The 25,030-nt window shown below is 45.2% G+C and overlaps 1 long non-coding RNA gene across 1 annotated transcript in view; it reads right to left on the bottom strand.

Annotated features, from left to right (window-relative positions):
• Positions 1 to 25,030, bottom strand: part of LOC145540265 (uncharacterized) — a 25,695-nt gene continuing 665 nt past the window's right edge. The window contains exon 2 of the long non-coding RNA XR_014078235.1: positions 1 to 6,269. This is a non-coding gene — a long non-coding RNA (uncharacterized LOC145540265). The remainder of the gene's footprint in view (positions 6,270 to 25,030) is intronic.

A 25,030-nucleotide genomic window follows, 5' to 3' on the forward strand; every position in this document is an offset into this window, starting at 1 on the left:
TTTGATCAGAGAGACTTTAATCGCCTTATATAAAACAGTACACACACACATGCACACACACCCACACACCTTTGTTTTTCTTCAAAGCACTTATCAAGACCTAATAGACAGTTGATCCCTAAACAACACTGGCAGGTTAGGGGTGCTGACATCCCTCAAAAATCTCTGTATAGCTTTACAGTCAGCCCTCTGTATCCATGGTTCCCCATCTGTGAACTCAAACACCCTTGCGTGGTAAACAGGGTAGTATAAGTATGGGGGAAATCTGCCTATAAGTGGACCCATGCAGTTCACGCCCATGATGTTCAAGGCTCAACTCTATTTTATACAGTGTCTGCCTCTCCATCCCTAGAATATAAACCCCATGTCTTTGTTTACTCTTTTATTCATCATCTCCTACCACAGTGCCTGGCACACAGCAGGCAGCCAGTAGATATTTATTGCATGAACAAATAACAAAGGTATGTCATATGCCCCCTGCAGAGAACAGTCTATGTTTGCTGTCTATGCTTGTTCATCTCCTCAATCAATATGAGTGTTGGTTTCTATTCTCACCACTTTACTGAAAATAACTTTTCCGAGGTCATCAGTAAAATCCCAATTGCGACACCTGAAGGTGTCTTCCCTGTGGCAGACCTCTCTGCTGTTTCTGACCCTGGTGATTTCTCCTCTCTGGGCAACTCCACTTGTTGGCTTCCTTGACACTTCCTCTCCTGATTAACTCTGAAGGTTTCTGACTGTTCCTTTCCCACCACTTTTCTCCCAGGTTTAGTCCTGGGCCCACTACTGTTATGGTACCACATTGTCTTTCGGCATTCTCATCTATTCTCATAGTTTCTCCATCACCAGCTACTGACTGGTGAGTCCCAAACTTTAGACTGCCTAAATGGAGAGCAGGATCTATCTGGACAGACATTCCTCATCGATGTCCCCCATGGCCCCATGGTTCGGCAGATTCAAGACGGAACTTGCCATCTTCTCCTCCTTCCCTCTGGTGAGCGAGGAGCTGCTGAGGCCAGGATGACTGAGAACGCTGAAGCCCCAGGACCGCCATCTACTCCCTCCTGGAGGAGGGCAAAGATGGGTTTTTAGCCTGGGAGGAAATTCGGGGAAGCACCAACACCAAGACAGCTGCCCCGTAGCTGGTCTATCAGAGGCTCATGCCCTCAGTCTCGAGGACCGCCTATGCCCAGTGGCTCTGCTCCGAGCCCTCATCCTGGCGTTTGTTGGGCATCTCCATCTAGGCAGCCCCAAGGGCATCTCAAATGCAAAATGTGCAAAACCGACCTCATCATCCTTTCTTCTTCATTCTTCCCCACATGTGTATCTGGTGCCATCACCTAGTTTCCAGGATAGAAACCTGAAAGTCATTCTTGACTCTTTTCTCTCCTGTCACATTTAATGAATCCTGGTGATTTTTATTCCCCAATATATTTTGATTTCATCTACTGCTCTAAAATTCTATTGCCCTGAACCCTTCTGGGCTCTTAAAAGACATCTGCTCTCTCAGACTCTCTCTGAACACTTCTCTAACAATTGCCTAGATTCCTTTTATTTGTGGAAGGGGACATTTTTTATGCAGAGCAAGGACCTAGCAAGAGTTTTATTTTCACTGAGTTTCTTTGTACAGCTAACTTGTTATGTCAAGTAACAATAAATTTTTTTTGATAGGAAGTTTCATTTCCTTCTAAATAAATTTACTTAAGTAAAAAAGAAGAGTAAATCTCTTTACATAAAAATTAACTGAGTATTCAGTAGTACCCACTTGGGCTTCCCAGGTGGCTCAATGGTAAAGAATCTGCCTGCCAATGCAGGAGATACAGGAGACACAGTCTCAATCCCTGGGTCGGGAAGATCCCCTGGAGGAGGAAATGGCAACCCACTCCAGCATTCTTGCCTGGAGAATCCCAAGTACAGAGGAATCTGGCGGGTTACAGTCCATAAGGTCAAAAAGAGTTGGACACGACTGAGTGACTGAACACATACAGGAGTAAAAATCATGAAGGTAGTTTAAGAATGACAGAAGTGTAGGAAACACTAAGATCCAAAACCCTAAAAGGAACGTATTAGCTTGAGCCATGTGAAACTGATGATACCTATTTTTGTTTCGACCTATAAAAATGACAATTTCATATGGCTCAGCCTACAAAGTCCTGGGAATTCCCTGGTAGTCCAGTGGTTAGGACTCTAGGCTTTCACTGCCAAGGGCACATGTTCGATCTCTAGTCAGGAAATTAAGATCGCACAAACCTCAGCGCAGAGCTAAAAACAAATAAAAATAACTCTAGAAAGCCTTATGCTTTCTAGCCCCTGCCTATGTTCCAACACAACCAACTGCTTGCCACTGTTCTGCACACACCATGTCATTTCTCAACTCTGTGCCTTTGCCCAGGCCAGTCCTTCCACCTGGACACCCCCACACTCTCAGGGCTCAGGTGTCACCACCTTCAGGAACCTTCCTTGCCATCTGTCCCCTGAAGCACGGGAGACACTCCACTCAGTGCTTCCCTAATGCAGTCAGCATGTGTCTGCATGTTCAGGTCTGTCTCTCCAGCTAGCCTATGAACTCCTTTAGGGCAAGGACTCTTTTTAAATGAATCTGTAGCCTCTGCCTGGCACACAGTAGCCCCTCAATTAATCTGCAGCCAACCAAGTGAGTGAGTAAGAGAGATCTATAAAGAAGGGAGGCCTGATTCTGCCTAGAAGGCCAATAGAAGCTTCAGAGAGGAATCATTTGACCTAGACCTCCTTGAAGGATGAAAAGGAAGGAATTTGCTAGGTGAGGAGTGAGTGCAAAGACACTGCAGGTGAGGCAGCAGCAGGGGTAAAGGGACTGCAGGTCTGAGAGAGTCTGCAGTACTGGAGGAAATGGAAGGATGGCTCGAGCGGAGGGTAAAGGAAGGAGAGACGAGGGAAGAGGCAGAACTCAGGGTGTATATACTCCCGCACCCAATTTTGGTCAAGGTACCCCAAACTGATAAACACATCTACCAGTTCTTCCCGTGGCTGTTGTTTAAAGGGGTGTGAGGCTGGCGCATTTCTCTACCTTGAAGACAAAAAAGATCATCTGAGCACAGAAGCAGAACCATCCGTGCAGAACCACCCTGTTCAAACCAGCGTGACCGCCCTGCAGCCCTCAAGGAACTTACTCTCTAGAAAAGCAGCTATGTGACCGAGAATCAGAGAGACCCCACCACCACAGAGACCAGACGGGATGGGCAAATCCACAGGAAGACCACTCCTGGGAACAGAGTTGCCCAAGACGGGCAGATTGATTCAGAGACAAACATGCGTTAGATCCCTAACCACCAGATAGGACATTCCTTCATCTAGCAGGAAGGCAGACTAGTTATGGTAAACACAACAAAAACCAAATGGGAAACTTAGTATTGTTAGGAGAAATGAATGTTTTAAATATTTTCTCATTTAAAGGACAGCCTTTTTTATTACTGTCCCCACTTGACAGAAAAAGAAGTTGAGGTTTGGTGAAGTAATGAGAACCGCTGGGACTGAAATCCAGGTCTCTCGACTATGAAAACAATGCTCTTCCCGCTTGAACACAAAAGAGGCTTCACTTCAAAACTGAAACCAGTAAAGGAGGGAGGACGCTCTGTGATGCGGGAAAAGGGTATGTTCAATTCCACAGATGTGCACAAACTACCAAGTGGGCTTATCATCCAGGTTTATCGTCCTCAGCCTCCAGGCAGGCTAATTTCTAAGCAGTTGGCTATCAGAGTTCCAATCTCTCCCTCTTTTAAGCTCCAGCACCTCCTTCAGCAAACACTTCCCTAATCGCCTACAAGAATCACTGTTCCCTTAAGGCACGTCTTTTTACTTGTTTCTAAGTTCCTCTTTTTACTTCCTGGTTTTAAAGGGGCAAGACACAGACAAATCTCTTGGTCTGTCTTCTCACCAGAGTGGGGGAAGTGTGCCTGTTGAATAAGTTGATAGCTAAATCAATACTACTTGTGTCTGGAACTGCAAAATAAAGAAAGAAACATCATACGCTTGAAACGGGGCTTGATTCTTTCCAATATTGACTGAGTTCCTGCTCTGTCTGTGGCAGGCAGTGTGCTTGGTGCTGGGCCCTCTTAAGACATGCAGACAGCCTCACAGCTATAAGGAGTCCAGTCTAGTGAGTGTGAGGTTATTCAAAAGAAAGATTCCATTAGGGAAGCCTAAAACTATCAGTGACTAGAGCCTGATCTGAAAACTTGAAACAAAAATTCTGAGAAAGAAAAAACTTCTATAGAAACATAAAGAGATGTTCAACCTCAGTAGTAATCAGTTCAGTTCAGTCGCTCAGTCGTGTCCGACTCTTTCCGACCCCATGAATTGCAGCACGCCAGGCCTCTCTGTTCATCACCAACTCCCGGAGTCTACCCAAACCCATGACCATCGAGTCGGTTATGCCATCCAACCATCTCATCCTCTGTCGTCCCCTTCTCCTCCCACCCCCAATCCTACCCAGCATTAGGGTCTTTTCCAATGACTCAACCCTTCGCATGAGGTGGCCAAAGTATTGGAGTTTCAGCATCAACATCAGACCTTCCAATGAACACCCAGGTTTGATCTCTTTTAGGATGGATTGATTGGATCTCCTTGCAGTCCAAGGGACTCTCAAGAGTCTTCTCCAACACCACAGTTCAAAAGCATCAATTCTTCGGTGCTCAGCTTTCTTCACCGTCCAACTCTCACATCCATACATGACCACTGGAAAAACCATAGCCTTGACTAGACGGACCTTTGTTGGCAGAGTAATGTCTCTGCTTTTAAATATGCTATCTAGGTTGGCCATAACCTTCCTTCCAAGGAGTAAGCATCTTTTAATTTCATGGCTGCAATCACCATCAGCAGTGATTTTGGAGCCCAAAAAAATAAAGTCTGACACTGTTTCCACTGTTTCCCCATCTATTTCCCATGAAGTGATGGGACCAGATGCCATGATCTTAGTTCTCTGAACGTTGAGCTTTAAGCCAACTTTTTCACGCTCCTCTTTCACCTTCATCAAGAGGCTCTTTAGTTCTTCTTCACTTTCTGCCATAAGGGTGGTGTCATCCGCATATCTGAGGTTATTGATATTTCTCCTGGCAATCTTGATTCCAGCTAGTGTTTCTTCCAGCCCAGCATTTCTCATGATGTACTCTGCATATAAGTTAAATAAGCAGGGTGACAATATACAGCCTTGACGGACTCCTTTTCCTATTTGGAACCTGTCTGTTGTTCCATGTCCCGTTCTAACTGTTGCTTCCTGACCTGCATACAGGTTTCTCAAGAGACAGGTCAGATGGTCTGGTATTCCCATCTCTTTCAGAATTTTCCACAGTTTATTGTGATCCACACAGTCAAAGGCTTTGGCATAGTCAATAAAGCAGAAATAGATGTTTTTCTGGAACTCTCTTGGTTTTTCAATGATCCAGCGGATATTGGCAATTTGATCTCTAGTTCCTCTGCCTTTTCTAAAACCAGCTTGAACATCTGGAAGTTCATGGTTCACGTATTGCTGAAGCCTGGCTTGGAGAATTTTGAGCATTACTTTACTAGCATGTGAGATGAGTGCAATTGTGCGGTAGTTTGAGCATTCTTTGGCATTGCCTTTCTTTGGGATTGGAACGAAGACTGACCTCTTCCACTCCTGTGGCCACTGCTGAGTTTTCCAAATTTGCTGGCATATCGAGTGCAGCACTTTCACAGCGTCATCTTTCAGGATTTGAAATAGCTCAACTGGAATTCCATCACCTCCACTAGCTTTGTTCGTAGTGATGCTTTCTAAGGCCCACTTGACTTCACATTCCAGGATGTCTGGCTCTAGGTGAGTGATCACACCATCGTGATTATCTGGGTCATGAAGATCTTTTTTGTACAGTTCTGTGTATTCTTGCCACCTCTTCTTAATATCTTCTGCTTCTGTTAGGTCCATACCATTTCTGTCCTTTATCGAGCCTATCTTTGCATGAAATGTTCCTTTGGTATCTCTAATTTTCTTGAAAAGATCTCTAGTCTTTCCCAATCTGTTGTTTTCCTCTATTTCCTTGCGCTGAGGAAGGCTTTCTTATCTCTCCTTGCTATTCTTTGGAACTCTGCATTCAGATGGCAATATCTTTCCTTTTCTCCTTTGCTTTTCGCTTCTCTTCTCTTCCCAGCTATCTGTAAGGCCTCCTCAGACAGCCATTTTGCTTTTTTGCATTTCTTTTCCATGGGGATTTTCTTGATCCCTGTCTCCTGTACAATGTCACGAACCTCTGTCCATAGTTCATCAGGCATTCTGTCTATTGGGGAAATGCAAATTAAAACCACAATGAAATACCATTTCAAACCCAATAGATCTAATTAGTACCTGATAGCAACACCCCCATGGACTGTAGTCCACCAGGCTTCTCTGTCCATGGGATTCTCCAGGCAAGGATACCGGAGTGGGTTGCCATGCCCTTCTCCAGAGTGATACGAGGCTGCAGAACAGTAGGCATGACCAGGCCTGAGGAGCACAGGTGGAGCAGGCGTTTAGTAAATGTTTTGCTGATCCAAGAGCAGAAAAGCTAGAGCTGCTGCTGCTGCTGCTGCTGCTGCTAAGTCGCTTCAGTCGTGTCTGACTCTGTGCGACCCCATAGACGGCAGCCCATCAGGCTCCGCTGTCCCTGGGATTCTCCAGGCAAGAACACTGGAGTGGGTTGCCATTTCCTTCTCCAGTGCATGAAAGGGAAAAGTGAAAGTGAAGTCGCTCAGTCGTGTCCGACTCTTAGCGACCCCATGGGACCCCATGGACTGTAGCCTACCAGGCTCCTCCGTCTATGGGATTTTCCAGGCAAGAGTACTGGAGTGGGGTGCCATTGCCTTCTCCGAAAGCTAGAGCAGAGACAGCAAAACGGCAGCTCGTGGGCTACATCTGGTCTGCTGCCATGTTTTGTTTGCCCTCGTAGTGTTTACAAAATTGAGCTAATTGCCAAGAGTTAAAAATCAGAGATTTCACAACTTCTCTCGAAAACTGGTTAACAGCTAACAGTGCTTGGCCAGTCCACGGGGCAATATGCAGTTGGGGCCAAGCAGCAGCTGAACCCCCCATTCTCCCGCCCTCCGGCAGGGGGGCCGCTGCACCCACTTCCATCACCTCAAGCCCCGAAGCACGCTCCCCCTCAACTGAATATCGAAGGAGACGCACGCCCAGGCAGAAGATCCAACAACTGGTATTACCAACTCTGCAACGGGGCCAGGATCCACATCCAGAGACAATTTCCTCAGCAAGATATCTACATACCATTAATCTAAATCCTTGGTGGCTCAGACAGTAAAGAATCTTCCTGCAGTGCAGGAGACCCAGGTTTGATCCCTGGGTTGGGAAGATCTGCTGGAGAAGAGAATGGCAACCCACTCCAGTATTCTTCCCTGGAGAATTCCACGGATAGAGGAGCCTGGCGGGCTACATCCAGTGGGGTCGCAAAGAGTTGGACATGACTGAGTGACTAAAATGCAACACAACCCAAATCCTTACAACCCTACCAGAAACCAGAACTCAGAGAAGTTAAGAAATTCGTCCAAAGTGTGGCAAAGCTGGAATGGAAACTCAGGAATCTCTGATTTAGCTAGTGTTGATTAAACACACTTGCATACTTAAGCAATGTTAAGGGTCATACATAACTAATAATTCTCACTGCAACCCTATGAAATACGAACAGTTATTATTTCCATTTTACTTGTGAGAAAATGGAGGCACAGAAAGGCCATGGCTTGTCAAAGGCCACACAGGTAGTAAGAGGCAGAACAGGAGTTGGAACCTGGTCGTTCACTGAAGAGCCTGAATCTCAGGGCAAGGCTGACAGGCCTCTGGAGCACTGTCAGAACAAGTCCTCACCTCCCAGATCCTGGGCCTCACCAACACACAGTTCAGTGCCTCCCTTTTGAGACAAATATTTAGCGTTGGCCTTTAATAAGAACATGGAATACCAAATACCATCCTGTCAAGAATTCCCCCACTTAACAATATGCCATGGAGCTCTTTCCAAATGAGCATGGTCTCCCATGTCATGGACATGTCACGGTTCGCTTCGTTTATCTCCCTATAAGCATCAGTCTCCAGTTTTTCCTTCCTTAAAAAAAAAAATTGATATAGCAAACATCCTTGTTCACCTAAATTTGTACATTCTGAGTAGAGTTACTGGGTTAAGGTCATGCACATATAAGATTTTGATAGATATTGTCAAGTTGTCCTCCAGAGAGGCTCGACTGACGCACATTCCCAACACCGTGCCAGCAGGCCTGCTTTCCATGGCCTTCCCTCCACTGGGTGTATTTTTTCTACTGCTTTCTGTGCACCATTCTCAAGCTGTCTCCCTTAAGCTACTTCATTATTTTGATGAATCAGGTTATGAACCAGTGTGATTACAACTGTAAAATGAACATAACAAATAATCTATGTCTAGCGAAAAACGGGGAAGGGGGCAGGAAACACACCCAAATGATGGCAGTGACTGGATCTATGTGGGCAGGATTAAATTTTTTCCAGTATTTTCCAAATGTTCTTAAATGAGTGTTACTTTGATAATAGTAAGGGAAAACTTCTCCCCTATTCTTGTACCATGCTCCACTCTAATTTTTAAATTTTTTTTAGGCCTAGATCATGTCTTTGGGGCAGCATGGAGGAGCGGAATTAAAGAGACATGCCAGCAGTCAGATTTTGTGGAAGAATTGTGGTCCACCCCTCCCCGCAAGCTCAGGTGGACAGTGAAGGTAGGAAAGAAGAAAGTAGCTAGAATTCCTCAGGGCCTGAGGCAAGATGCGAGGAGATTAGGGAAGCCTTGGGACTTAACAGTCAGAAGGCCAGTAAAGGAGCAGACAGCTATAAGAGGCCTGTTAGGTTTTCAAGGCCAGGGAAGTGAAAGTGAAGTGAAAGTGAAGTCGCTCAGTTGTATGTGACTCTTTGCGACCCCATGGACTATACAGTCCATGGAATTCTCCAGGCCAGAATACTGGAGTGGGTAGCCTTTCCCTTCTCCAGGGGATCTTCCCAACCCAGGGCTCGAACCCAGGTCTCCCACATTGCAGGCGGATTCTTTACCAGCTGAACCACCAGGGAAGCCCTTCCTAAACCTGCGTCTGCCAGTACTTCAGATTCCAGGAAACAGCCCCATTATTCACCTAAGTTTTTCAAACCTGAAGTGAGGAGGCCATCCTAGATTCTCACGTGCCCACCCCAGCCACCAGATCTTATTGACTGTATCTTCCCAACTGCTAAATCACTTCAGTCGTGTCCGACTCTGTGCAACCCCATAGACGGCAGCCCACCAGGCTCCCCTGTCCCTGGGATTCTCCAGGCAAGAACACTGGAGTGGGTTGCCATTTCCTCCTCCAGTGTATGAAAGTGAAAAGGGAAAGTGAAGTCGCTCAGTCGTTTCCGACTCTTAGCGACCCATGGTCTGCAGCCTACCAGGCTCCTCCATCCATGGGATTTTCCAGGCAAGAGTACTGGAGTGGGGTGCCATTGCCTTCTCCTAAACTCTCTCCAAATCCATTTACTTCTCACATCACGCTAGCTGGGGCTCTCATTGTCTCTCATCTGAATCATTAAACTGTCCATACTACCACCTCTAAACCCAATCTCACTGATTTCTTGTGGAGTTGTCAATTCAAAGCATTTCAGACCTGCTAGTATGATTTGGGTAGAACATTTCTATGGTGTGTGTCCCGTAGCCCTGATTCTTAGCCTGGGCTGCAGATTTAAATCACCCAGGAAATTTTTTAGGTGATTTCAGTGCACCAAGTTTCCATATCCTGAGATTCAGACTAAATTGGTTTAGGGTAGGGCCCAGATGTTTAGTTTTTAAAGCTCCCCCTGGAACTTCACTGGTGGTTCAATGGTTAAGACTCCGGACTTCCACTACAGGGGGCAGGAGTCCGATCCTTGGTATCTGTGTGTGTTGGTTGGGGAGGAGGGAGAGGGGGGCAGTTTCCCCAAGTGATTTTAACGTGCAGCCAGGGCTGAAACCTGCTGGCCTCCAGGTTCCTCTGTATGGTGTTCAGGAACTCCAAGTCATTCAGTCTTCAGCAAATACCGAGCACCTGCTATGTACCAGATGCCTCACTGGCACAGAGGCTAAGTGAAGAATAACATGAGCTCCTCATGAAGCCGATGGTCTATTAGGGTCAATCTGGGGCTCTTAGTATTTTAAGCCTTCGTTCTGCCTCCTCCCACCTCCCCTTCTTTGTTCTATTCATCTTGTCTGATTTGGGATTCCCCAAACTTGCCCACAACAGCTTCAGAGCCTATGAACATGCCACTCTCTCAACCCAATAGCCCCCAGCCTCCTGGCCTAGTTGAGACTCTGAGAACCACTTCCTCTGAAAAGCTTCTACCAAACCCCACCCCTAGATCTGCCCAGATTAGCAACACACTCAGCTCTGTATCTACGGTTGTCATGGCCCATTTCACTCTCTGGCACCCTTACTAGACTGTGAGCTCCTTGATGGCAGGGTTAGTGACTACGCTATCTCTATATCCCCAGTGGAGGTGCTAATTAATTGTTTGGTGAATCCATAAATAGCAAGGAGAGATAAGAAAGCCTTCCTCAGCCGATCAATGCAAAGAAATAGAGGAAAACAGTAGAACGGGAAAGATTAGAGATCTCTTCAACAAAATTAGAGATACCAAGGGAACATTTCATGCAAAGATGGGCTCAATAAAGGACAGAAAAGGTAGGGACCTAACAGAAGCATTAGATGTTAAGAAGAGGTGGCAAGAATACACAGAAGAACTGTACAAAAAAGATCTTCATGACCCAGATAATCACGATGGTGTGATCACTCACCTAGAGCCAGATATCCTGGAATGTGAAGTCAAGTGGGCCTTAGTAAGCATCACTACGAACAAAGCTAGTGGAGGTGATGGAATTCCAGTTGAGCTATTTCAAATCCTGAAAGATGACGCTGTGAAAGTGCTGCACTCAGTATGCCAGCAAATTTGGAATACTCAGCAGTGGCCACAGGACTGGAAAAGGTCAGTTTTCATTCCAATCCCAAAGAAAGGCAATGCCAAAGAATGCTCAAACTACCGCATAATTGCACTCATCTCACACGCCAGTAAAGTAATGCTTAAAATTCTCCAAGCCAGGCTTCAGCAATACGTGAACTGTGAACTTCCAGATGTTCAAGCTGGTTTTAGAAAAGGCAGAGGAACCAGAGATCAAATTGCCAATATCCGCTGGATCATCGAAAAAGCAAGAGTTCCAGAAAAACATCAACCTCTGCTTTATTGACTATGCCAAAGCCTTTGACTGTGTGGATCACAATAAACTGTGGAAAATTCTGAAAGAGATGGGCATACCAGACCACCTGACTTGCATCTTGAGAAACCTGTATGCAGGTCAGGAAGCAACAGTTAGAACGGGACATGGAACAACAGACTGGTTCCAAATAGGAAAAGGAGTACGTCAAGGCTGTATATTGTCACCCAGCTTATTTAACTTATATGCAGAGTACATCATGAGAAACGCTGGGCTGGAAGAAGCACAAGCTGGAATCAAGATTGCCAGGAGAAATATCAATAACCTCAGATATGCAGATGACACCACCCTTATGGCAGAAAGTGAAGAAGAACTAAAGAGCCTCTTGATGAAAGTGAAAGAGGAGAGTGAAAAAGTTGGCTTAAAGCTCAACATTCAGAAAACTAAGATCATGGCATCCGGTCCCATCACTTCATGGCAAATAGATGGGAAAACAGTGGAAACAGTGTCAGACTTTATTTTTCTGGGCTCCAAAATCACTGCAGATGGTGACTGCAGCCATGAAATTAAAAGACGCTTACTCCTTGGAAGGAAAGTTATGACCAACCTAGACAGCATATTAAAAAGCAGAGACATTACTTTGCCAACAAAGGTCCGTCTAGTCAAGGCTATGGTTTTTCCAGTGGTCATGTATGGATGTGAGAGTTGGACTATAAAGAAAGCTGAGCACCGAAGAATTGATGCTCTTGAACTGTGGTGTTGAGAAGACTCTTGAGAGTCCCTTGGACTGCAAGGAGATCCAACCAGTCCATCCTAAAGGAAATCAATCCTGGGTGTTCATTGGAAGGACTGATGTTGAAGCTGAAATTCCAATACTTTGGCCACCTAATGCGAAGAGCTGACTCATTTGAAAAGACCCTGATGCTGGGAAAGATTGAGGGCAGGAGGAGAAGGGGACAACAGAGGATGAGATGGTTGGATGGCATCACTGACTCGATGGACATGGGTTTGGGTGGACTTAGGGAGTTGGTGATGGACAGGGAGGCCTGGTGTGCTGCAGTCCATGGGGTCACAAAGAGTCGGACAAAACTGAGCGACTGAACGGAACTGAACTGAACTGAATCCATAAATGAGTGGACTTGAATGATGAGAGGAGGGTCTGTATAAGAGGTACCCACCTAAGACAACATATGGTATGAACAAGGTATGAGCAGATAGCAGGCTACTTAGAGGAGGTTTACAGCTTCTTAAGCTTCTGCTTCAAGGAAGCCAGGCTCTGGATAGGAGGTTCAAAAATAGACAGCTTTGCAACCACCTGGGAGTCAGATAGATACATGACATAGTATCAAAGCTGAGTTAAACAAAAAAAGAGAGAGAGAGACAGTGGTAGTTGACTTTTCCCTTACTTCTCTTTGAAGAAGTGGCCTGTGTGGATGATACAAAGGTTTAAGAGAGGATCTGTGTTCTAATTTGGACATTTCCTTGTTATGTGACTTTGGGTTGGGTCTACTCTCAGTATGTGTAGGGCCAGGAGCAGGAGTGCAAATGGAGGCTCACATTGTTTTGTTTAGTCACTAAGTCATGTCCAACACTGCGACCCCATGGACTGTACCCCTCTAGGCTCCTCTGTCCATGGACTTTTCCAGGCAAGAATACTGGAGTGGGTTGCCATTTCCTTCTCCAGGGTTATCTCCCCAACCCATGTCTTTTGCGTCTCTTGCATTGCAGATTCTTTACCACTGAGCCACTTGGGAAGCCCAAATATCTAAAAGTTATCAATTAAACTAACAGATCATTTAAATACAGTTTCTATTCTATTCTCCTATTTTGATAAATACATCTTCATAATGACCTGGAAATCTAGGTTTGAATTTTAAATTCTCAAAGTTCTTGGGAATACACTGGCACAAGAAAAACTGTTTCTCTTCCCACCAGTGGTGGGCAGAATAATTTCCCAAGACGTCCACAGCCTAATCCCTGGAGCCTGTGAACAGGGTATCTCACATGGCAAAGGGGAATTACGATTGCTGATCACCTGAACTCCAGACAGGTAAATTATCCTGGTGGGCCTAATGTAATCACAAGGATCCTTCCAAGTGAGAGAGAGAGAATCAGAGTCACAGAAGATGTGACGACGGAAGCGACAGGACTGCTGGCTTTGAAGACAGAGGGAGTGGGCCAAAGCCAAGAAGCAGGGGTGGCCTCTGGAAGCTGGAAAAGGCAAGTAAGTGGATTCTGCTCTAAAGCCTGCAGACAGGAGTACAGCTCTGTGGACACCTGGATTATAGCTCATTGAGACCCATTTCCAAATTCTGGCCTCCAGAAATGTGAGAGGATACATTTGTGACAACTTTTTACAGCAGCAACAGGAAACGAGTAAATGGTCCAGGCTCTGCAGTGAACCATGAGGTCTCAAGTTTACCTGCAGGGCCACACCAGTCACAAGTCTAAGTGACTGCCCCTTGGCCACTGCAACACACCAGTGTTCTCAGGAGGAGTGACCCAGGAAAGAGGCTCTAGAAGAGAGCTGGGGCCATTTAAGCAAGGAAGTGTGGGTTTTCTGTACTTGTGGTTGGCCTGGAAGCAGGTATAGGCTCTGGGATGGCATAGTTCCTGGGTCGTGTGGGGAGCCCCACAGCTCCTAGAGGGGGGGTTCAGTGAAGGACCCTTTAAAGCACAGAGGCCAGAATCCCGCAGGCAAGTCTTGAGTCAACTGGCTTCACCTCCCTGAGCCTCATCTGGAACATCAACCATGTGGATCATTACTGAGCACCTCTCTGTGCCAAGTGTTACACTTAGAGACAGTGGAATGGTAGATAAGGAGCTGGCTGGCACAGAACAATCCCTTGATAAGCTTTAATTTCCTTCCCTTTCTATTTAATCTCATCTGAAACAATAGCCTTGCAAACTGAAAATAAAAACCCCTTGCTTAAGTCCTTTGGTGGCTTTCATTTGCTCTTGGGAGGAGCCTGAAACCCTTTGCAAGGCCCTGCAGCTCCAACCTTCCCTTCCCACTCTGCCGCCTCTCTGCTCCACACACACACCTTCTGCTTCCTCGACTACACCAAGGGCCTTTGCTGCTCCGGGTCTTCCCCTGCTGTTCCTTCCGTCTGCAACATTCTGTCCTCCAAACGTACCCACCCCACTTTCCCCAAGTTGACTCTTTCAGGGCTCGGTTCAATGCCATTCTCTTGAGGAAGCCCTGCCCTCTTCCCTAACCCTGCTACCAGCGCAGGTTCACCTGTTCTCTTCTCTCCCACCTCTAGGGAGCATCCTCTGCAGCACTTAACGTGACGGCCACCATATGACTATTTGTATTACTTTATTTTGGTTAAATATAAGATGAATCTATTTTTTTAGTTTTTCATTTTCTTCAAGAAATTTACTTTTTACATTTACTTTTTATTGTGGTAAAATGTACATAATATAAAATTTACCATTCTAGCCATTTTTAAGTGTATGATTCAGTGGCATTAAGGACACTTGTCATACAACCAGTACTACTGTCCATCTCCAGAACTTCTGATTATCTAAAACTGGAACTCAATACCCATTAAACAATAACTCTCCATTTTCCCCTCTCCCCACCCCAGCTGTTCTTTCTGTCTCTATAAATTGACTATTCCAGGTACATTATATATAAGTGGAATCATACAATATTTGTCCTTCTGTGTCTGGCTTATTTCACTAAGCATAATGTCCTCAAGCTTCCTCCATGTTGTTGCATGTGTCAGAACTTCCTTCCTTTTTAGGGCTGAGTAATATTCCATTGTATGGATGTGCCACCTCTTCGTTATACATTCATCCACTGATGGACACTTGAGCTGCCTCCACCTCTGGCTAGTGTGAATAATGCTGCTTTGAACACTAGTGTATAAATATTAGTTGCCCTGCTTTCCATTCTTTTGTGTATACATACCCAGAAATGGAATTTCTGGATCCAGTGGTGAAAAACTGAAAAGTGTTAGTTGCTCAGTCGTCTCCAACTCTGCAACCCCATGGACTGCAGCCCGCCAGACTCCTCCATCCATGGAATTCTCTAGGCAAGAATACTAGAGTGGGTTGCCATTTCCTCCTCCAGGGAATCTTCCCAACCCAGGGATCAAAGCCAGGTCTCTTGAATTGCAGGCAGATTCTTCACCATCTGAGCCACTAGAGAAGCCCAGATCAAATTGTAACACTGTGTAGTACATATTGCTTTTCTCCATCCTTTTACATTCTCCCTGCCCTCTTCCTTACCACAGACTTTAGCACCATGAAGATAGGAACTATGTCTGTCTTACTCCTGGGACCAGCACAAGCTGGTGTTTCAATCAATGTTTATTAAATCAATGAATGATTTGCAATTTAGCTGACTTGGGAGAAACAGACAGAAACAGAAGAAAAGTGACAGCAGTTCCTTGGGGATTTGAGCTCCTAGAAGCCCCAAGGAGGGTGCCTATACTTTTTTAAGTTTTCACACCTTTCTACAGGATTCACCCTGACTATGGCTTTACACTTGAAGTTACTAGGTAGAAACATATAAAACTACATCCAAGTGTCTATGGTTCACTCTCACGGGGCAACCGGAGCACACTGTGAATTGCTGCTTTGAGTCAGAGGAATAGGGGTTAGAATTCAAGCTCCACGACCTCCTGGTGTTTACTCTTGAGCCTCTCTCTCTCCTCACCTGTAAAATGGGAATATTATGTAATTCACAGGAATGGGAGTATTACATGATTCATCAGGCAACTACAAGGATTATCTCAAGTATGTAAAGGGCCTGGAACTAAAGAGGTGCTGTCAATGAAATGTTAGTTCTCCCTTCTCCCTTCTCTCCTCCTTTAATTGCCCCGCACACACAGTGTGTGCTCACCTGATAGACATGATCATCTGTTTTGGAAAGCCTTTATGGCTTTGATCACCATGGGGGAATTTGTAGAACAAAGACCAAACGAAACACATTCTAGAGCACAGAGGAATTCATTACACTCCACACATTCTCCCCACAGAGGCTCAGTCCACAATTAGAGCTGAGAGTCTCCTTACAACTCCCAGTTCTGAAATGCTTAGGCACATTGACAAACACTGTGTGGTCAACACGTGAAATGATGACGATGAGAATGCCTCACAGAGACAGACAGTGTTGGAGTTTGCATGGCACTGTCAGGTATATTATCTTTTCCAAGCCAGGCAGCAAACAGATGGAGAGCTGAGGCTGAAAGGTGGGTCTAAGGTTCCACAGCCTGCATATGGCAGTAGAGTATAACACAAAGCATTCAGATCTGAGTTCATATTCTGACCCTGCCATTCACTCATGCTGTGATTTTAGACAAGGTAAAGTGAATCAGGGGCTTCCCTGGTGGCTCAGCAGTAAAGAATCCACTTGCCAAGCAGGAGATGTGGGTTCAATCCCTGGGTTGGTGAAGACTCCTGGAGAAGGAAATGGCAACTCACTCCAGTATTCTTGCCTGGGAAATCACAGGGACAGAGGAGCCTGGCGGGCTAAAGTCCATGGGGTCACAAAGAGTCAGACACGACTTAGAAACTAAACAACAATAACAAAGTAAATGAGACTCACGTTACTTGTTTTTCTAAAAAAGTAAATAATAATTACTTGAGGCATGTGACTTTTTGACACTTGTCCTCCAGAGTATGATATTTTGCCTTCTTACAGATAGGAAGGAAAAATTGAATACAGAGGGGGAAAGGCCAGCACCAAGTTCTACCAAGAATATGCTTGGAAGACCAGCGGCAGGAGCGTCACCGGCGAAATTGTTAGAAATGCAAATTCTTGACTCCACTGAACAGCTACTAAATCAGCATCCCTGGGAGGCCCAGGAATACATTACTTAATAAACTCTCTAGGAGATTTGTATATTCACTAAAGTGTGAGAAGCACGTTGCTACACACAGTGAATAAACTGATTCATTCTATATCCTGGTTAACTCCCAAGTTTATATCAATTTCCCCCATTGATCCAACTGCTTATGTGACTTCTCCATTTGGATGACTAAAAGACAGCGACAATGAACTGTGTCTAAACCAAACTCTTGATTTGTCTCTCTTTGAACCTGCTGCTCTGCAGTCTTTTCCCACTGGGAACAGGCACAGCTACTGACCCAGCTCTTCAAGCCAAAACCTAGGAGGGATTCTTGATGCCATTCTCTCGCAGGCCCTGTATCCGATCCAATCCATCAACAGATGCTGTCCATCTAATCTTCACACATCCAGAATCCCACCCTGCTCACCATGGATGTCTTCACCACTGCCAACCTAGTCCCCGCCCTCTCACTACAAGGGCCTCCACAACCATCCTGTGACCCTACAGCCCGCTCTCCTCACAACTAACACTGATGATGCTCATCCTTGCGTTGGGTCTTAGTTGCACAACACAAGATCTTTCACTGTGGCCCCTGGGCTTAGCTGCTCCACAGCATGTGGAATCTTAGTTCCCTGACCAGGGGTCGAACCCATGTCCCCTGCATTGCAAGGTGGACTCTTAACAACTGGACTGCCGGGCAAGTTCCCTGGTGATGTTAATGTTGATTGCTTGGTTTAGGAGGTGTTACCGGGCTGTTCCTTTTTCTAGGCCTTCTCAGCAGAAAGAGCTGGAAAATACATGTGTTTACACAAAGTCATGTATCCACACACATTTATCTCTGTTTCGAGCTCCAACCAATATTTCAAACTTCAACCCAGCACCACAGGGTTTGTTCTAGCATTTCCCATTTGGTAATTTTTCCGGTCACTTCTTTTTCAACACGGAGAAACCTGGTTCTCATTATCCGCAATGTATTACTTATTGTTCAGTCCTAGAATAAATATCAAGTAGTTTCAGAGTTGCTGACTCACACTCCTCTTCTTCCTCTCTCTTCCCCTCTCCCAGTGTGATGAACAAATTTACCAACTAGTACAGCGCTGGTGTGCAGTTCTTTGTGTCTTTATAATCGGACACTACTGTCCAAAGCTACTGATGTCAGATATTTTCATCCTCTACCTCCTTAGTAAAATATCAACATCAAATACTCCCTGAAAGCAATGCACTAAGGAGGGCACATCACCTCTGAATGTGCCAACTTTATTCCTCCCCAAATGTATTAACCTCAGTCTAATCGTGTGAAAACAGCAGACAGTCCCAAGGTGAGGAACACATTCTACATAGGAACCGATCAGTACTCTTCAAGAGTACTTGAAGAAAGAAAGTCAAGAAAGACAAGGAAAGATTAACAACCGCCACAGAATAAAGGAGACTAAGGATAGATAACAACTAAATGCAACGTGGCATCTGGACCGGACACTGGAATAGAAAAACTGGTGCAATCCAAATAAAGTCTGTAGTCTTCTATCAGTACTAACTTCTAAGTTTTGATATCATTGTGCTCTGGTTCCATAAGATGTTAATTTCAGGAGAACCTAGATGAACGATCTATAAGAGCTCTCCACTATTTAACTGAAAATTTTATTGAGATAATTGTAGATTCACATGCAGTTGTAAAAAATACTGGTGATCTCTTGTACACTTCATCCAGTTTCTCCCAATGGTAATATTTTGCAAAATGATAGTGCAATATCACAATCAGGATACTAATATTGATATAATATACCCATCTTCTCCATTTTACTTGTATTCATTTGTGTGTCTGTGACATCTATTTTTTTGGAAGTCTAAAATCAATCCAAAATAAAAAAAGATGTTTTTAAAAAGGTTGATGAATTGGCCAATTGAGATTCCTCATCCCCACTTCCTCTGAGAAAGTGTCTACCACCATACCTGCTTCACCCATCCCTTTACTTGTAGCCCCTACAGGGATTTAAATATGTGAACCCTGGAGCGTGTAATTTTTAGGGACCATTCCAACAATAATCCTGTGTAATAGCATTATCGCTATTTTGCAAATAAGAAAACTGAAGCTCGCAGAGGTTAATGCACACGCTCAAGTTCAACAGTACAAGGCAGGTCTCAAGTTAAAGCCTTTTTATTTCATCTCTAACAGCTCTTATGGCTCAAGGGGAGTCAATCTAGGCTGAAGCCACTGGCCTTGACAATTATACACTTCTAGCTTGGATGAAGGAGTTGTATTTGCACAAAAGATCTCAGACAGTCTAGACATCTTTTATATTTTATTCCTGGAGGCCCTCCTTGGACCTTATTTTGTCAAAACTTCCAAATTGACCCCAGCCTTCCACATATGCTGGAGAAAGAAGGGCTACCCACTCCACTATTCTGGCCTGGAGAATTCCAAGGACTATACATTCCATGGGATCGCAGAGAGTCGGGACACGACTGAGCGACCTTCACTTTCACTTTCCACCTATGCTGTGGTCAGTGGCATATATTTTGAAAGACTGGACCGGGATACTGGATTAACATATCTCAAACTAAGCTCCATGACCTAAATCACTTTTCAGAATCAATCAGTCAGTGACTGATTCTCACTGACTTCATTTGTTGCTGCCATCTTTGAAAACATGAGAAAAGTATATATAGTCTTGAAAATTATAGGCCAAAGCCTATCAGTTCTACAGAGAACACTTGATATTCTGGAAAGATAAGAGATTTTTAAGACTTCCCCAAATTCAGACTTCCATATAATTGCCTCCAAAATATGATATAAGGTATAACTGGGGGAAAAAAACCCCAAAACCCCTGAGGTACCTACTGATCACATAAATCCAGGACAATGGTGCTTTATAGAGCTATTAAATATGTCAACTTTTATCTGACCTTTTCCTTCTCCTTGGATGAGTAATTTTCACCATGAATGAAAATGATGAAAACAAACGGCTTTTCCTCTCTGCTGCAGAGCACACAGCATTCCGCCCACATGGAGGGCACCTCACAGGGTGGGTGCAAGGCTGCCGAGTCCGACCTCCACGCTCATCCCCCGTAGGTTTGTGTCGCTGAAACCAGTTTTCCTGAGAGCACATCATTTTCTCTTCACCTCCATCACCCCCACTGGCAAGTGATTTTCCTAACAGATACCTCCAAGGGTGTCCCAGCAAAATTACAAATTAAAATCTGCTATAGATTTTCAGGTTTGCTTGCAAACAGCTGCCATCCTGACTAAAATTCATAAACGCCAGACACCACTCAGCTATCCCTACCTACCATCCCCTTTCCAACTGCCTCAACTCGGGTCACGTCGTCTCACATCAGGAGTGTGGCTGAACATCCTTGGGGCGTCTGTCTCTGGCTAGTTTTGCTGCCCTGGTACATGGCTGCTAGGAAGAGCTTTCTAAACACAAAGGACACTGATAACAACTTGAACATTTGGGTCATAATAACTTCACTTACATTATTTTCACTTTTGAGAATAATCAAGTCAGACAGGACTTATCTATTCCTATTTATCAAGGAAACTAAATTCAGAGAAATTAAGAAATTCACTAAGGGCAGAGGGTTAGCCAGGGCAGGAGTGGGATTGCATCTTTGGTCTCTGTGGCTCCAGAGCCGGTGCCCTCCCCATCACAGCCAGGAGCTTCCCAGGCCTTCCTGGCATGTCCCCGACACTGCTCTTAGCTGCAGACGCAAATAACTCAGCATCCATATTTCAGAGATCACTACTGCCTCGTCCGAAATGATTTTCCTCAGCCCTTTTCTTTGCCTGGTTCACAGACATTTAAATCAAGTGCGCTTTCCTGTCATTACCAGCACCCCTCCCTCCTCCTCACGAGCAGCCCCTACACACACCTGACCCGACACAGGTAACCACAGACCGGCCCGAGCAAACCTCTGGCACACCACCCAGCAGTCGTCTAACCTGCTGTGGCCTCAAGTGAGGGACGGGTACATGGACACAATGTACAGAGTGAGAAGTCATTCCCTTTCCAATGCTTTTTCAATCTCTGACTACAAGGAGGAAGTTTCAATGCAGAGACAGTTATCAGGTGGTGGTGAAGAGCATGGACTCGGGAGGCAGCCTGCCTGGGTTCAATCCCTGCTGTGCTACCTCAGAGCCAACTGACTTTCTGTGCTTCTTCACCTGTACTATACAGATAAGAGGACGAATGGGGTCGTTCAAAGGATACAGTTCAGTTCAGTCACTCAGTCGTGTCCGACTCTGCGACCCCATGAACTGCAGCACACCAGGCCTCCCTGTCCATCACCAACTCCCTAAGTCCACCCAAACCCATGTCCATCGAGTCGGTGATGCCATCCAGCCATCTCATCCTCTGTCTTCCCCTTCTCCTCCTGCCCTCAATCTTTCCCAGCATCAGGGTCTTTTCAAATGAGTCAGCACTTCACATCAGGTGGCCAAAGTATTGGAGTTTCAGCTTCAACATCAGTCCTTCCAATCAACACCCAGGACTGATCTCCTTTAGGATGGACTGGTTGGATCTCCTTGCAGTCCAAGGGACTCTCAAGAGTCTTCTCAACACCACAGTTCAAAAGCATCAATTCTTTGGTGCTCAGCTTTCTTTATAGTCCAACTCTCACATCCATACGTGACCACTGGAAAAACCATAGCCTTGACTAGATGGACCTTTGTTGGCAAAGTAATGTCTCTGCTTTTTAATATGCTGTCTAGGTTGGTCATTGGAGAAGGCAATGGCACCCCACTCCAGTACTCTTGCCTGGAAAATCCCATGGACAGAGGAGCCTGGTGGGCTGCAGTCCACGGGATCGCTAAGAGTCAGACACGACTGAGCGACTTCACTTTCACTTTTCACTTTCATGTATTGGAGAAGGAAATGGCAACCCACTCCGGTATTCTTGCCTGGAGAATCCCAGGGACGGGGGAGCTTGGTGGGCTGTCGTCTATGGGGTCGCACAGAGTTGGACACGACTGAAGCGACTTAGCAACAGCAGCAACAACAGGTTGGTCATAACTTTCCTTCCAAGGAGTAAGCGTCTTTTAATTTCATGACTGCAGTCACCATCTGCAGTGATTTTGGAGCCCAGAAAAATAAAGTCAGCCACTGTTTCCACTGTTTGCCCATCTATCTGCCATGAAGTGATGAGACCAGATGCCATGATCTTAGTTTTCTGAATGTTGAGCTTTAAGCCAACTTTTTCACTCTCCTCTTTCACTTTCATCAAGAGGCTCTTTAGTTCTTCTTCACTTCCTGCCATAAGGGTGGTGTCATCTGCATATCTGAGGTTATTGATATTTCTCCTGGCAATCTTGATTCCAGCTTGTGCTTCCTCCAGCCCAGCGTTTCTCATGATGTACTCTGCATATAAGTTAAATAAGCTGGGTGACAATATACAGCCTGGACGTACTCTTTTCCCTATTTGGAACCAGTCTGTTGTTCCATGTCCAGTTCTAACTGTTGCTTCCTGACCTGCATACAGGTTTCTCAAGAGACAGGTCAAGTGGTCTGGTATTCCCATCTCTTTCAGAATTTTCCACAGTTTATTGTGATCCACACAGTCAAAGGCTTTGGCATAGTCAATGAAGCAGAAATAGATGTTTTTCTGGTACTCTCTTGCTTTTTCGATGATCCAGCGGATATTGGCAATTTGATCTCTGGTTCCTCTGCCTTTTCTAAAACCAGCTTGAACACCTGCAAGTTCACGGTTCACGTATTGCTGAAACCTGGCTTGGAGAATTTTGAGCATTACTTTACTAGCGTGTGAGATGAGTGCAATTGTGCGGTAGTTTGAGCATTCTTTGGCATTGCTTTTCTTTGGGATTAGAATGAAAACTGACCTTTTCCAGTCCTGTGGCCACTGCTGAGTTTTCCATATTTGCTGGCATACTGAGTGCAGCACTTTCACAGCGTCATCTTTCAGGATTTGAAATAGCTCAACTGGAATTCCATCACCTCCACTAGCTTTGTTCGTAGAGATGCTTCCTAAGGCCCACTTGACTTCACATTCCAGGATGTCTGGCTCTAGGTGAGTGATCACACCATCATGATTGTCTGGGTCGTGAAGATCTTTTTTGTACAGCTCTTCTGTGTATTCTTGTCACCTCTTCTTAATATCTAATGCTTCTGTTAGGTCCCTACCTTTTCTGTCCTTTATTGAGCCTATCTTTGCATGAAATGTTCCCTTGGTATCTCTAATTTTCTTGAAGAGATCTCTAGTCTTTCCCATTCTATTGTTTTCCTCTATTTCTTTGCATTGAGTTAATACCACATTACCTGCTCAGGGTAGGTGCTCAGGAGCAGATAATTATTATAGTTCTCCTTGCTTGCTTGCTAAGTCGCTTCAGTCATGTCTGACACTTTGTGACCCTATGGACTATAGCCCGCCAGGGTCCTCCATCCATGGGATTCTCTAGGTAAAAATACTGGAATGGGTTGCCATGCCCTCCTCCAGGGGACCTTTCTGACCCAAGGATCAAACCTGTGTCTCTTCTGTCTCCTGAACTGGAAGCGGCTTTTTTACCACCAGCACCACTTGGGAAGCCTAACAGTTCTCTTTAGCTCCTTTAACTACTGCTACTTACTTTTGAATAGAGCAAGCCTCAGGCCCAGGGCCTTTAGTAGGCAACAGAATCTAAGCAGCTTGTGATACTGATGTTCCTTTTATAATAGGATACAAAGAGACATGGGCTTCCCAGGTGGCGCTAGTGGTAAAGAACCTGCCTGCCAGTCAAGGGACATAAGAGACATGGGTTCAATCCCTGGGTCGAGAAGATCCCCTGGTGAAGGGCATGGCAACCCATTCTAGTATTCTTTCCTGGAGAATCACTTAGACAGAGGAGCCTAACAGGCTACAGCCCATAGGGTCGCAAAGAGCTGGACATGACTGAAGCAAATTAGCATGCAAGCACACACACAAAAAGAGGTATGGGAAGCCCCAGTGGCTCAGCGATAAAGAATCCACCTGCAATGTAGGAAATGCGGTTCAACCACTGGATTGGGAAGATCCCCTGGAGAAGGAAATGGCAACCCACTCCAGTATTCTTGTCTGGGAAATCCCATGGACAGAGGAGCCTGGTAGGCTACAGTCCATGGGGTCACAAGAGTCAAACACGACTTAGTAACTAAACAACAATAATAGAGAGATAAATAAATTTAACAACTGAGTCCACTTAAACATTAGGTAACTACCTGGATATAGCCAAAAAACAAAAACAAAAACAATAACAATAAAAGCAGCATTGGAACAATGTTAAAGAAGTATATGCAAGTGTTCTCACATACACAAAAAAATATAACTCTGTGAGGTGATAGCTGTGTTAGTTAACTTGATTGTAGTAATAATTTCACAATTATACGTTAATCAAATAATCACATTGTATACTCAAATATGTGAGCTTCCCTGGTGGCTCAGTGGCAAAGAATCTCCTTGCCAAGCAGAAGATGCAGGTTCAATCCCTGGGTCAGGAAGATCTCCTGGAGGAGGGAATGGCTACCCACTCCAGTATTCTTGCCTGGGAAATCCCATGGACAGAGGAGCCTGGTGGGCTACAGTCCATGGGGTTGCAAAGAGTCAGACACAACTTAGTGACTACACAACACTCCTCTGCTCTGCTGCTCAGTCACTCAGTCGTGTCCGACACTTCGTGACCCCATGGGCTGTAGCCCACCAGGCTCCTCTATCCATAAGATTTCCCAGGCAAGAATACTGGAATGGGTAGCCATTCCCTCCTCCATGGGATCTTCCTGACCCAGGGATCAAACCCAGGTCTCCCACATTGCAGGTAGATTCTTTACCATCTGAGCCACCACTCAGCCCCAACACTCCTCTAAATAGATAAAATTTTATTTGTCAATTGTAAGTCAATAAAGCTGAGGGAAACAAGCCATGGAAGTATATTGATGATTTCCTCACTTGTCTCCGCCACTAAACTGTGAGCTCCTCGGGGACAGAGACTGTCTTCATTGCTGTATCCCCAAGACCCCAATACACACTGCAAGCCCACAGTATAAGTTTGCTGAA

The sequence above is a fragment of the Giraffa tippelskirchi genome, chromosome 3 (assembly GCF_054371585.1).
Source record: "Giraffa tippelskirchi isolate mGirTip1 chromosome 3, T2T-mGirTip1v1.2.pri, whole genome shotgun sequence".
Classification (NCBI taxonomy): domain Eukaryota; kingdom Metazoa; phylum Chordata; class Mammalia; order Artiodactyla; family Giraffidae; genus Giraffa; species Giraffa tippelskirchi.